Genomic DNA, 14,112 nt, shown 5'->3' with positions numbered 1-14,112 from the left:
AACACACACACACAGACAGACAGACAGACAGACAGAAGTACAGCTAAAGACAAACACAACTACGTACATAAATATACAGTTATACACACATAAACATGTGCACTTACAAATGCATACACACAGAGCATGGACATAAGCATAAAGACACTGAACATATCTATACACACACAAACTGGCAGACACACATGAACACACTTACACAAAGTACTGGAAAAAAAACGACATGTAAACATACAGTCAGTTGTTCATGTGGGACAAGATTAACTTCACCACAAACTTTCCCAGAAGCACCTGCCCTGACTTGGCACCCTTCATTCCAGCACCAGAGGTCTTCTGAGGCTGCTACGCGGGTTGCAACATCAAGTTTTTATTCCCAGGTGATGATGTAAGTGTTGAGGGAAGAGCGAAAATAATCTTATTCAATTTACATAATGTGTTGACTTTGGAACTGATACCATTCTGCTGGAAGGAACGCAGGATCTTTTCATTGGCAGCTCTCTCGCTCAACACATTTTAGTGATTAATGCACTCAAACCGACTTGAAACATCTGTCCTACTTTCTCATCTAACTGCAGTTGGCTTACCCACCTAATTTGGGTTATAGCATGTCTGCTGGCTTGGTTGGCCTTCAAAGCCAAGCCAGGTAATGGTACTTTGGCTTTTGTGATGCTGACACAAGCTCAGAACTATGAAGAGCTTTTGATGATTCTGGCGCCACATTACAACAGTATCTCTCTACTATTTAATCATATCTTTCTAGTGGCTTGGAGAGCTCACTGCAAAGGGAAACAAATTACGTCCTGATAGCATTGGGTAAAGTGATGCCAGGTTGTTTTGTTGCTGCCTGACATGTGGCCCAGCAACCCTTTCCAACCCCTGGAGTAAAGTGACATCAGCGACCACAAAGCTCCCGTTTGCGCACAAGCAGGGAGTGGAGTTAAACAGAAGATCTGTTTGGAAAGGCTTAGTGACGCTTTCCTAAGTTTCACCTTCAAAAACCAGAGTGTTGACTGCTCTCCTATTCCCAGTGCATCTCGCACTCTCAAGGAAAAATATGCAGGAGTGATGGAGGAAAGCCTGAGACTGAGTATGAAAGAGAGAGTGGAAGAAAATGAGACAGTAGGGATTCCAGCTAGAAGGGGGGAGGGCAAAAACGGGGAGGGTGAGAGAGGGAGAGGCAGAGTGAGGGAGAAAAAGAGGGGGAATGGTCTTTGTTAATCCCTCCACATCTGGCTTCTATTAGGATGTGGGGGCCGCTAAAATAATGTTTTTCACCCTACAAGCCTTTCTGTGCTATAAATTACCCACCAGCCACTGTGCCTTCCTGACCGAAACTCTTTCAGTGAGCCAGTTTTCGTTTCTCAGGCAGTCGACTCAACTCCTCCCCCTCCTCTTTCTCGCTCTTGTCCTCTCTGCTTTCTCCATTTCAAAACTCCATCCTAGCGCCGGCGCAGTAAAATCAGGCCTTATTTCCCGTCAGCCTTTCTCACTTCCTGTCTGTAGTTTTAGTTTTTATAACTTGGTAGATCTCACTGCATTTGGATATCTCCCTCTCCATCTGCATGAGTCAGTGCATTGTGGCTCATACATGGGCAAACATGGCAGAGTAAGGCTGTGTTTAGACCCATTATAAAAAGTCAAAAAATGCAGCCTCTTGTCTGACTTAGCCCCATCTGTGACCTCAGCAATCGTATGTTACTCTGTGATTTGGTCACACGGCTGTCCCAACCTAAACCTTCAAGTAACAACTGAACAACTGAAAACACATGTCCACTTCTCTTCTTTGTTACTGGATTTATGGTAAATCCACTGCCCTGACCTATGGCAGGTTGGAGCAGTGGATGTAGTGTCCATCTTGTAGAGGTGTAAATACGAGTCACTTAACTGATTCAAAAGGTTTTGTTCACTTCAAAGAATCTTAGTCACTGACTATGTTGTTCACTTTTTTCTAAGCTAAGCAATTGCATCACCATTTAAATGCACTTCAGTACATAAATCAGTATATGACCGCATCACAGTTTCTTACTGTTGCAACATTCTGCGCTGATTCTGACTGTCTTCAGTTAAAAAACAATGTTTTCACTCAAGGTTTGTGTTGGGAACACAATGTGAGTAATGTACAGAGTTCACTGATGGGGCTAATCCTAGCTCAACTTTTGCAGCAGCGGCATCCAATGTCATTTAGCAGTGGGCTGGCAAAGCAAATTCACATACCATGCAGAATACCTTACAGCTTGCTGACTGAATGTCTCTCAGCGATGAGACGGTCAGCCAGGTCTGATCTGTCAGAGGTTCTTCACCACCAGGGGTTAAAGCAGAGTTCAATGTGCAGAGGTGCATAAAAGTAGTGGGCTTGCATGTGTGGAGCTGGAGACATGAGGTCTAATGGCTAGTGAGAGGGCTGGGCCAGGGCCTCCTGGAGGAGGAGGGAGGGAAGCTGGTGGAAGTGGTGAAGGGCATCAGGTCAGTGCCTCTTCACCAGTAACACCAATTAGATAAATAAGAGCTGACAGCCTAGAGGATGAAAGGGAGAGGATTGACTAATGCGCAAATTCAAGTGGTAATGATGAACTGGCCGAACCTGATTTTATAGCCATTAGGCACCTGTTTTCGGAGGGCAGCTGGTGATCCCCGATACCCGGGCACATCTGCTCTGAAATCAGAGCCATACAGGCTGTAGTGCCCTCCTTCTTTGATGACAGGCTGATCACTAGAGAGATGCTTTCAGAGATCAAACAAAGTACAGTAAACCAGAAATCCTGCACATTGTCGGTCACTTGTACTTAGTCTATTTACTTATGATGATTTAATCAGTGGACCTTCACCAAGTGAGATTCAGGTTATCTTACCTGATAACCTGATGAAGTGTGGAGGATTTCTGGTTTCTTCTCAGTTTACAGAGATCAAATCAAGATTATACCTGCCAGAGCCCTCACCCCTCCCCTCTGCTCCATGAAAGAGCAACAGTCACCACCTCACGCTCCGAAACTGGCACTTCACAGGCACTCTGTGGGCATCTCCAAGAAACAAACTCTGTGATATTCAGGAGGAGAGAAATATAGGTATCGTATATCTATTGAGAGTGATTTATGTGCCGTAATGTGGCAGCGTTTGGCAGAGTCAACTCAACCTTTGATTGTTTGAAGTCATCCTGAGAAACAACAGGATCATATGAGCCTGGAGAAGGGAATATACAGCCGTATTTTAGCACTACGTAATTCTAGCTGGTCACGGCCTATCATCTGGATGGAGTGGATGTCATCCCTGTGCGGGTACCCATTGTGTCAACGGGCCCTTTGCCACATACTTCGATGTGCCCCCTCTCTCTTCTGTCTGTCTCTCCATTACTCCATCCCATAATTACCTTCTGCACTTCACTCAGTGAACCCAATCCTTCCTTTGCCTGTGTGCCAGTTCCTCAGATGTTCAGAGAGAGCCATGTCATTAGCCTGCTGAGATGGGCTGGCCAGAGGATTGACTGTCTGGACCGTTCTCACAGAGCCGTCTGGTTCAGTCCCACAGTCTGTGGGTCTGTTTTCACAAATAAAATGTAACACTGGCCTTCAAAACAACTTGTGATCTTAAAGACTCTGATTTATTACAATAATCTTCATTAATTATTTATTTATAGTGCTTCACAAAGGCGTTATGCACAAGTTACATTTCTGTGGTCTGATTATCTTATATTGAAAAACTGCTGCTGCTACGTCTATCTGCTTGCATGATGCCTGTGTATCATCAGGCTGTCAGAGTTTATCTCAGTTTATAGTGAGAATGTCTAGATAAGAGATGAGTAACGTGATAGATAGTGATAGTTTAAGCTCTGAGGTTGCAGATGAGAGCCGTCTCACTGGTGAGGCCCTCGAATTCCAGCATGGGAATATCCCAATTTATCCTGTGAAAGGTAAGGAAAGAAAGGACACAAACAACCTTTCAAAGAGCAATGTAGATGCATGTCAGCCATGCTCAGGATACTAAAACCCACGTCATTTTTCTGTCATGATCCATGGGATTATTTGTGTGGAGGTGGGGTGTGTGTGGGGGTATGAACAGGGGAGGCTATTCCTCCATGCAGGGGTCTAAGATATCAAAGCCCGAAGGCTGTGGGGAGGATAGAGAGGGTGGATGCAGCAGGAGGGTTTTGGGGTGGTGGGGTTTGGCTTTTGTTCCAACCCCTCCACCAGGATCCCCTGAAAAGATCACCGAGCAGGCCGATTTGTCACGGCTCCAAGCTCTTCCCTCTGATTGGTTTCGGCGGGCGAGCAGATGTTGGAGCTGCAGCAGGGTGTTCGGATGATTTCAGCTCCTCACTCTCACACCGCAGGACGGTCTCACAGCACCAGCAGCTCTCACACACAACCTGCTGAAGTAGGGGCCCACAGGCTCACAACACACACCACTCGCTCGGGTGACTCTCAAAGACAGACCCACACTTAGCACTGTTCACTTCTGCTTCATTACATCAAAGAAGAACATAAATGCTTCCTCCTAAACTATGTTTGCTTCTGAAATGTATTATGGGTGTTAACTGACCGTGTATGAATTCACTTTATGGTGCTATTGACAAACTAAACATCTTGTCATGGGGTCACAGCTTTACTCCTCCTTGAGAATAGATTACAAAATGCACATGGAGCTACCGATTTTGATATGATGTGCTTTCATTTTTTCAAACATCCATATTATTTATAATAACGTCTACATGCACCTTTTTATGTGTATCCTTGTCGTACTGTTGGCAGCTGGGAGAGCATAGTGCCTGGTTTCTGGTTATCAGATTCAATATTTTATTAAATCAGCTGCACTGCCATTTTGATTTAACTCTCAGTTTCACAATTCACATGTTACTTTTAATCACAAATTTTTTTTTGTAATAGAGATAGTACCTGTTTAGATATTGAAGAGGTTAATTGACCAGAACTTCTGATTTTATTTATATATATTTACCTTGTTATAAGGCTTCTGTAAGCTGCTACTCACAGTTGCTTGAACAGAAAATGAAGAGCTAAATCTACTAGTACTTGTTATTATTTAAGTAAAAATGAGAGTCCCAAAAAACAGTTTATTTGCTCCCACAAAAGTGAAGGATTTCCTCCATAGGGTGCTGGTTGTGTGCAGGACAAGTCACTGACAAGAACTTAAGTCTCACCGCACATTTACATCATCCAAAGGAATAACAGAGATTTTAACTTCTTTCCCCAAAAATTATGTTCAGTACAGTCTCCTTCAGGTACTGCTTGCATTTTTCACTAAAAGAGCTAACTGCCCAAGATAAAAGAAAAAAGATGCCTCAAGGCTAATATTCAGACCTAACCTCCCCTTTGAGTGAACTAATTAGTGTGATTAGTGTAGGGATTACTTGTCTGTGTGTCATTTGAGCAATACTGTTTCTCGTCTCTGTAGCTCTGTAGCTCTTTATCCCTATCTTTAGCTCCTCTGCTACAGCAGATAAGAGTACAGCGCATACATAGCAGTCTTGTGATGCAGAGTCTAACCCATTGAAGCCTCAGCTTGGAGAGGCAATGAGTTCTGCAATTTGGGCAGGAATTGTAATTGCTCTGCTTTGCATCAACAGACTGATGCTTGCTGAAGGGTCTGGGTCCCATGCAAACCCTTTCTGGCACTGTTAAAGAGGCAGATATGCAATCTGGAAAAATCTGCAGGCTCTGGAGCTAAAAACAGTTCCCATACTGTCCCTCCTCAGCTTGGCCGTAGCTGCAGAGTAAATGGCCGTTTGGACTATCTTCTGGTTTCCCCTTTCGCTTCCTGACATGTGTTTTTATACACAACAACAACAACATACACAAATAGATCAAAATGAAGAAAAACAAGAATTGAAGGCAAATAAGTAATGAACAGAAGAACTCATTTTGTGATATAGTGACCTAGAACAAGTCGAGAACAAACGTTAATCATCAGTTGTAGGTTAAATCAGACCATGTCAAATAAATCATTTCATCTCAAATCATTTCTAATTCCTAATTTCTAATAGAAGAACATACAGATTTAGTTTCTGGATTTATTTAGCTGGGATCTGCATTTACAGTTCTGGCAGGGGGTCATAAGTAAAAGTGTACATGTGAATGTGCACGTTGTTCACACACAACACAAATCAGAACATTTGGAAAGCCAATTGGGACTATTTAAATGAACATCTCAAGAGATTTATGGGTCAATTTACAGCATTGCATTTTCTTATACAGAAAAAAACAGATGTAAGGCTATCATGATGGCAATGGTTTTATTGACAATAGGCTCCGCAAGCTGAGCCTGGACAACTGCCACCAAAAATGAAGAGCAGCAGCGCAGTTTGGCAGGACATTTCTCATGACTACAGTAGGTGTGTTCATCAGAACCATACAGCAATGTCCCCGAGGCCATTGGATGTGTTTAAAGTTGATTTAAGATGATTTCTTTTGTTTCCAGTGTTATTTCTCTGCATGGCATATTTGCTGCTCCACTTACTTGGATCAAAATGTCTGTGTGTTTCTTCCACATTATGTTGGATGTTTTTGATTTTCCTGCAGTTCCGAACCATGTAGACACAAGCTAATGCTGAGTGAGTTAAAGCAGGAGGCACACACAGGAAGGAATTTCTGATTGATTGAAATAATGAACAGTTCAGTTTGTCAACGTTAAAGCCAAAGGGTCAAAGGGCAATGTTTCTCCAAGAACAGACAGGAGTTGTCTTATCCGCTGACTTGAGCCGAACAGGGTGAGGAGACCTATGAGGGGAGATGTTCTGGTTGTGGTTATCGGTGCGCTATGCTGGCATCCAGGCAGCACAGCATGTTGGAGAGATAACAGGCCTTCAGGAGGGAGCGCAGGGGAGAGAGAGTCAGACCATACACCCTTTAATACAATGTGACCAGGCCTCCACCCAGGTTGCGGACAATTGAAGTCTGAGCCAGTAATGCACATCTGTGCCTTATTTTATTGCTGTTCAATTTCGCGTCGGTATGTGCAGAGGGCAACAAACAAAGCACAGTTCCACCTTGTTCCCATATCCCCGACTGAACCCCCCCCCCTCTGCCTTCCTCTCTCCCCCTGTGTGGAGACCCATTTGGACACACATAGGCATGTATTTCAGAGAATGCAAAGGTACAGATCTTATATTGAAGTAGCATTCCAGCGTAGGCCCAACGGGGTAGATGACAGGGTTTTGCTTAAAAGAAAAAAGGCATGCAGGGGGAGACTTCAAGTCTGAAGAGGATATTAGAAAAATACATTGAAAAAAGTCCCCTCTGGCATTTTTTTTCACTTTCAGGAACAATTTTGTACCTCTCCTTCAGAGGGAAAAGTGTGTTCAGCTGAGTGGGGGTTGGAGGAAGGGAGGGATGCTGTTTTTTTTTGTGTAGGTCTGAAGTGCAAAAGACGTAATGAAAACCAACTGGCAGGCTGTCACTATCTGTCTATCCTGGTGCAGGAGTGCATTGACATGGAGAGGAAAAACAGGCCCTCTCCTAATCCAGTCAGGCCTGCACTTCTCTTTTTCTTTACTCATTCTCTCTCTCTCTCATTCTATTTCATTTTCAAGATAGAAAACAGCTCTCAAACTGAGTTGATGTTTTCACAAAACAAGAGAACAATTTACAAGCAGGATGATTATGGGAGCTGATATAAGCTGATGGGTAGCTTTGCTGAGGCTATAAATGTTAGACTCCCAACAACAGCATTAACTAAATTTCACTTGTTTTCCTCCAAACATCAAGAGCAAGACTTTGACTTTTATCTTACTTCTACTTTGAATCAAAGATTTAAGATGTGTTGAGTCTTATATTTTAATCTTTTATTTTGCTTTGAAATATTAAATCTTGGTTATCTAAAAGGGAGAAAAACATCCGATTCCAATAAATAAAATACAAATGAACAAGGTGGGATTTGTAGTCCTGAATCTCTGTGTTTGTCATGCAGGGGTGCAGGACTTCATAGACTAACTCGTCAGTTAGGTTACGTCCCACCTGGCTGCATGGTGAAAGCGGTCTTTGGTTTGAGGGGGGGGGGTTTAGTCTGCGGGGTGATAACACTGAAGAGAGCTCTTTCACAACCACGCTGCTTCCTAATCCAAACCGCGCCATCCAAACCACCAAGCCCAATATTAGCTTTCCTGCATCTGGCCAGTCCAGGTAACAAACATGAGCATGTTTGTTTGATTGCATGTGTAGTGTTCCTGATATTTGAAAAAGCTGTGAGGAAAACTTCTAATTTTCCAAAGGTTTGCTGTCTACTTTGGATAAGGGCATCACTGAATTATTCTTTTCATTAGTTATTGATTATTTGATTAATCATTTAGTCTTTAAAATATCAAAAGGCAGTGAAAAATGTTCATCACAAGCCCAAGCTGACATCTTCAGATTGCTTCTTCTTGCTGTCTGAAACAGTCCAAAACACAAATATATTCAATTTACAATTATATGAAACAGAGAAAAGCAGCAAACATTCCCATTTGAGAAACAGGAACAAGAACATGTTTGGCATTTTTGCTTAAAGAATACTTAAACCTTCAATCTATTATCAAAGATATTGCTGATTTCTCTTGCTCAACTTGTCAATTAATAGACTAATAATTTCAAGACTACTTCTAGACAATGTTTTTCACAAGACTTTTTAAAATAATTGTCAAAAATGCAAAATTTGCGTGGATGTCAGCTCCCCAAAAAGTGAATTACATTCATTGTAGCTGCATTAGAGCTTTACAATGAACACCTTCTTTGGTATGAATATGGATGTAAGAGGATTTATTTGTCAGGCTGATGAATAGAGATACTGGCTTGTCCATTAGCAAATGTCCATTAGTCTATCTATTAAACAAAGCCAAAATCCTATTAAAACAACTGAGCCACTGTGGTTCACTCTGACATTTAAAAGCATAAACACTGTACAAACTCTAATAAATCAGACATGATGTTAAAATCTGTTTGAGTAAAGTTGAAACTGATGAAAATGTGATTATGAATACATCAGACACGGTATTTTTATGCAGTCAAAGGAAACACTGTGGTGCCCATTGTCGCTGTGAAACATTTATGACCGCTGGTCTGCAGTTAAACGTTTGTTAACACTCCATCTACCCTTTTCCTAATCCATCAGTCATTAGTAAAGTCCAACAGGCTCCTCTCATTAACCAGCCCAGGCTGACAGGTAGAGAGAGCCTTTCATTTTCTCCACATTTATTATTGCCTACTTTAATGAGCACTTAGGACCATCACTTCCACTCTGTGATTTATAGCATTTTTAGCAGAGATCAGAGGCCCAGGCCTGTTGCGCACTTGTGACGCCGGCAGCCTGTCCTGACACCCAAGGCCGGCCTGGACACTGGGGAGACACAGCTGGGCTCAACATGGCGAGAGGTGTGAACTCCCTGGGCTTAATGAGCTGATGGGAGAGGCGGATTACAGAGGGGGTCAGAGGTGATGGGACTGGGGCCACAGAGCCTGGTTTTAATATCCATGAGCCAGATTAAAACAGAAGAGATTAACTCCCATCAACGTGTAGTCCCAGAGAATTCCTTAAAACCAAAATGCTCATTCTGGGACAAGTTGACAAGTAACCTGTGTGTAACCTGTGTGTGCCCAGATTGTTGTTAATGTATTGGTTCACCCCAAAATGAAAACTCATTATCCTCTCACCTTCATGTACAAAAAGCATACACATTTTCCAAAAAGCAAAATCATTTCTCTAAACAAACATGCAGGATAATCAATGTCCTCTGCAGCCAAACAATTGCACTGTGGGTCCAAAAGACTAGTATTTATCTCATTATCTCCTAAATTGTCCTGACTCGACAGCTCTCTGATTACAAACAGACCATACAGTAGCAAGCAAGCCTTTCATTAGTGTAAATATGTGTACAACCACAGCATAATCAGTCAGTAGAGTTAGTGCAGTTGTGTATTAAATGTTTATATTATGTAGCACAAGCTGTTTGGGAGAGATTGAATACGCAAGTGTTTTGTTTAATTTTTTTAAAACTCTAAATGGATGATCATGTTGTCTTGAACAGATTGAAGAGGGCAGAAATGGATCTATGAGGGATGATTTGGGTGTTTGGGCCAATGAACCGCAGAGAAGTTTTGACATACATGGGATCAAAAAATAATGACTGTTAGCTGAAGCTGATGACCCCAATGACACATTTTTTTCAAACTAATCTTTATATTTTCTTTATTCAACCAGTTAAGATCCCATCGAAATTCTAAACCTCATTTACAAGTGAGACCTGTCAAGACAACAGCATCAACATACACGCAAGAAAGAACCCAACAATATCACACAAAAATGTATATGATATAAAATAAAAAAAGAAGAAATAATGGTGCCATGTCCATTTTCTTAAAAACAGTCCTGTGTCTAAGACTCCTTTTGTTCATTTTAGTAGCATATCTGAAACATAAATATATCTGTTTTTTTTACTCTGTTCAGTCCAAATCTTAGGCAATTTGAAAAGAAAAGTTTCTTTTGACCTCAAACCATAATGAAGTCAAGAGACTGGAGCCTATAAAGCACAGGAAACTGCTTTGCAATAGCATCAGTAATGACCAGAACATTTTAGATAAGATGTAGTAAAAATAATTGTCTTAAAGTGAGTGGAGGAGCAGTAGTCAGGTGGTCAAACCACTGATGTCACATGAAGCTTGTTTTGACAGTCATGATGGAGAAAATGATTCTTTGAGAGGTCAGGGACGCATTAGCCACACTCCTCGGCTGTCCTGACCCTGTGAGTAGCTCTACCCCTCAACACCTGTGGTGAGATCAGTCATTATCAAAGCAGCCATGTTAAGACTCAGGAGACAGGAATGACACTATACCTGTATCCCTCAGTTAGTGCTCTGCTGATTCCTTCTCCCCTTGACCTCAACCAGTCCAGTATATCACAGGGGTGAACCTGAGCTGCCCTGAGAGCTGGAGATTTCACCTGTCTCTCCTTCAACCAGTTTGTCCTAGCTGTTCATAGCTGACACTCAAAACAAAACAAAATGTATCCTCTTTCTCATGTTCTCTGATTCTGTTTATAAATATACACACACCTTCCCTTCATTTAAATATGTTATTGTGTTGTTTGCCACGTGCAAGTTTACGGCCTGCTTACTTTTAATGTGTAAGGCTTAAAGGCCCAGTCTTTTCTTTCATCATATACATAAAGTACTGTATAGTAACATAGTTGAAGAATTAGAGTAAACAAAAATAAGCATGATACTATATATAGTTTGTTACACAGATTTGTTAAAAATATTAATATATTAATAAACCTATAACAGCCTCAGAAAAAAAGAACAACTTAGTTTTAGTTCTTGTCTACTGCTGAATTTATAAGACTTGTTAGTCAATTTAAGATGGACAGCTGGTTGCAAAGCTGCAGTCTGAATGTTGATACGACCCCTTTGTTTATATTTGGATGACAAATTAAGCCGTTAAGTTCACTAGAATAATTCAAAGGAAATCAAATTTGACATGTTCTCCAAGGTTGTTTGAGACGTGACTCCAGAGAGCCTCAAGACAAGAAACAAACCCATCACGTATCACCAAATCACATCATATAACATTGTTGACCATTTGCAGAGGAGGCTGTATCACAGTCAGTGAATGTGACTTTGCAAAAATTTCAAAGCTATCAACTGGCCAGTCTGCACAGTCTGCAGAATTGAAAAACCTGCAATTTTTCAAGCGTGGACACACCAAATTTCATTTCTCCATTTCACTGCGCTACATTTCATTTTGAGTATACAACTCTGCAGTGTCCTCAGTCCATCAGGGCACAGAGGCAGAACGAGGGAGGAAGTCCAGAGAACTCATGCTGCGCTGGGACATTAATTGTGGGAGCACACAGGCCATGAAATATATGCCTCTTTAGAGAGAGCTTTTTATTCGTCTTTAACAGGGCTGTAAACTGCCTTTCAGTGCCCTGATCGGGAGACCACAGGCACAGTGACACCAGATTCATCAGTCTCTGACTCTGACTTACACCTTCAGTGTCTATCCGCACTGCTGGATGAAATGGGATACAGGAAGTAGATATGAATTCCTCTTTGGGGTACTTTTGTCCAGCAAGCCTAATTTGAAACAGGAGCCTTTGCAGACAGCTCTATCTGGCTCCCACTTGTACTGTCTTTCCAGTTGTCCATGGGGAACTGCGATTTATAGAGCAGGGAGGGGAGCAGCCTGTGGGATGGAGCAGATTGTTCACGGATCCAGCCTGTCTCTCCGGCATGAGGGGGAGAAAAGGGAGGAGACAGACAGAGCTGGGTGAGATAGCATATGAAGACATCAGTGTCTTCACTTCACATCTGCCCAAGATTTCCCCACAGCCCATCCTGTTCCAGGGGAAAGTCACTCCTCTGAGGTTTGATTGAACCCAACAAATGTCTTGTGTCTTGTCACTGCTTAGATAGCCGTCATCATCGCGATGTGGTTGGAGAGACAAAACATGCATCCATACGGCTACATAAAAAACAAACGCTCAGGACATGTACAGTATATCAGCACACAGACACACACAAACATGCACACACACTTTCTTTGTTTACTCTTGGTACATTTTCCTGTGGCTCCACAGCGATTATCTGGTGATATTCTGCAGTGATTGTGCGCCTTGCCCCTGGTGGGGGCTTTGAGGCTCCACATCTGAAAAAGCGGAAGAGAGATAGATGGTATCTTCCTGGATGGTGTGTTTGACCAGTGTGATGCACAAACGAAAGTGATACCCGAGATGAGGGCGCTGTCTGTGTTGGGAGAAACAGGCAAAAAACGATGAGGGCAGCGGTCGCTCAATCACGCCCTGACATCCTGTCCTCAGCCTCATTTCTGTTTGTCAAACTCTAATCTCTGCATCCTCGTTCAGATCTCTGAAAACAAACAAGCATGACGGCATGGTGAAATATCCTCTGGAGGATCGTACTGCAACACTTGAGGCCTCTCCTGATACCAAAGCACTCTGTTTTTGGATTATTTTAGCACCTGTGGGAATGCCAATAACTTCCAAAGGCCATAATGAGATAAGTTTAAACATCCAAACATTTTGGGCATGCGCTCCCCTCAAGGTTCATAAATGTGCTCTGCAAAGGCTGAGTTCAGGAATGCATGCTGACAGCTTCATGGCCTTGTCTAAAACAGAGCCGACATGATGGATGATGTCCTTCTTGTCAATGCCAGCTGGTAGATGTTTGGGTATTTGCGTATCATCATCATCATCAACATCTATATGTATATGTGTGTGTGTGTAGATGAGGGACATTTCTTTACCCCTCTGTCCTTGTCTCTGACCTCATCTCAACAGATTTCTGATGCATTCCCAAGAGCTGAGTGCATCCACATATTTACACTGGAAATACGTTCTGTAGTGAACCAGTGTAAGCAGTTTGTTTAATTTATCTACATCCTGATGAAGACTCTATTAAGTTTAAACTATATGTTTTTAACCAGTGCTCTTAAGAATGTTTCCTTTTAGTGACCAGTTTTTCTATCCCGAAAAGCACCTTAAAGGATGGGTTCCCCTTTTTATCTGTATCTAAATACAACATTCAAATCTCCATATGTACATTGAAAGGGTTATTGGCTGCTGTAGTTGTTCCCCCTGTCCATATTGGCCACAAAGAAATCCTTTCCTAAAGTGATTTCACTGTAAGTGATGGGGGACAAAATCCGCAGTCCATTTTTTGTTTAAAAATCTATTCCAACGTTCAGTTGAGGCTAATATGAGGTAAAAAAAAAAAAGTCTCCACTTTTATATTTCTATAACTCTAACACTGAATGATGTCCCACTCAGATCATAATGCCGCCCTGAATCCTTGCACTGTAGCACAGCTCGCATAACAAAACAATAAAGAGAGCTGATTGAAAAGTCAGTACAGAAGTTACTTGGCAGAGAAAAAAAAACATGCTGAAATGCTGAATGTGGAATTCAAGCTCAGTTTGTGTGTGTGGAGGTTATATGACCAGATGGGGTGCGAGTGAAAGAGAGTGTGGTGACCTGTAACAGCTCCATGACTCCAGTCTGGGGCTTTAAAATCCACACGCTGGGGTCCTGGATTGAACCCACAGCAGACCTCACTTTAGTATAGACAAGGCAGCCCCAATGGGAAACTGATTGTTTATTTAACTACTGTTTTATGGAAT

The sequence above is a fragment of the Siniperca chuatsi genome, linkage group LG7 (genome assembly GCF_020085105.1).
Source record: "Siniperca chuatsi isolate FFG_IHB_CAS linkage group LG7, ASM2008510v1, whole genome shotgun sequence".
Classification (NCBI taxonomy): Eukaryota; Metazoa; Chordata; class Actinopteri; order Centrarchiformes; family Sinipercidae; genus Siniperca; species Siniperca chuatsi.
This window is presented reverse-complemented; position numbering follows the sequence as displayed.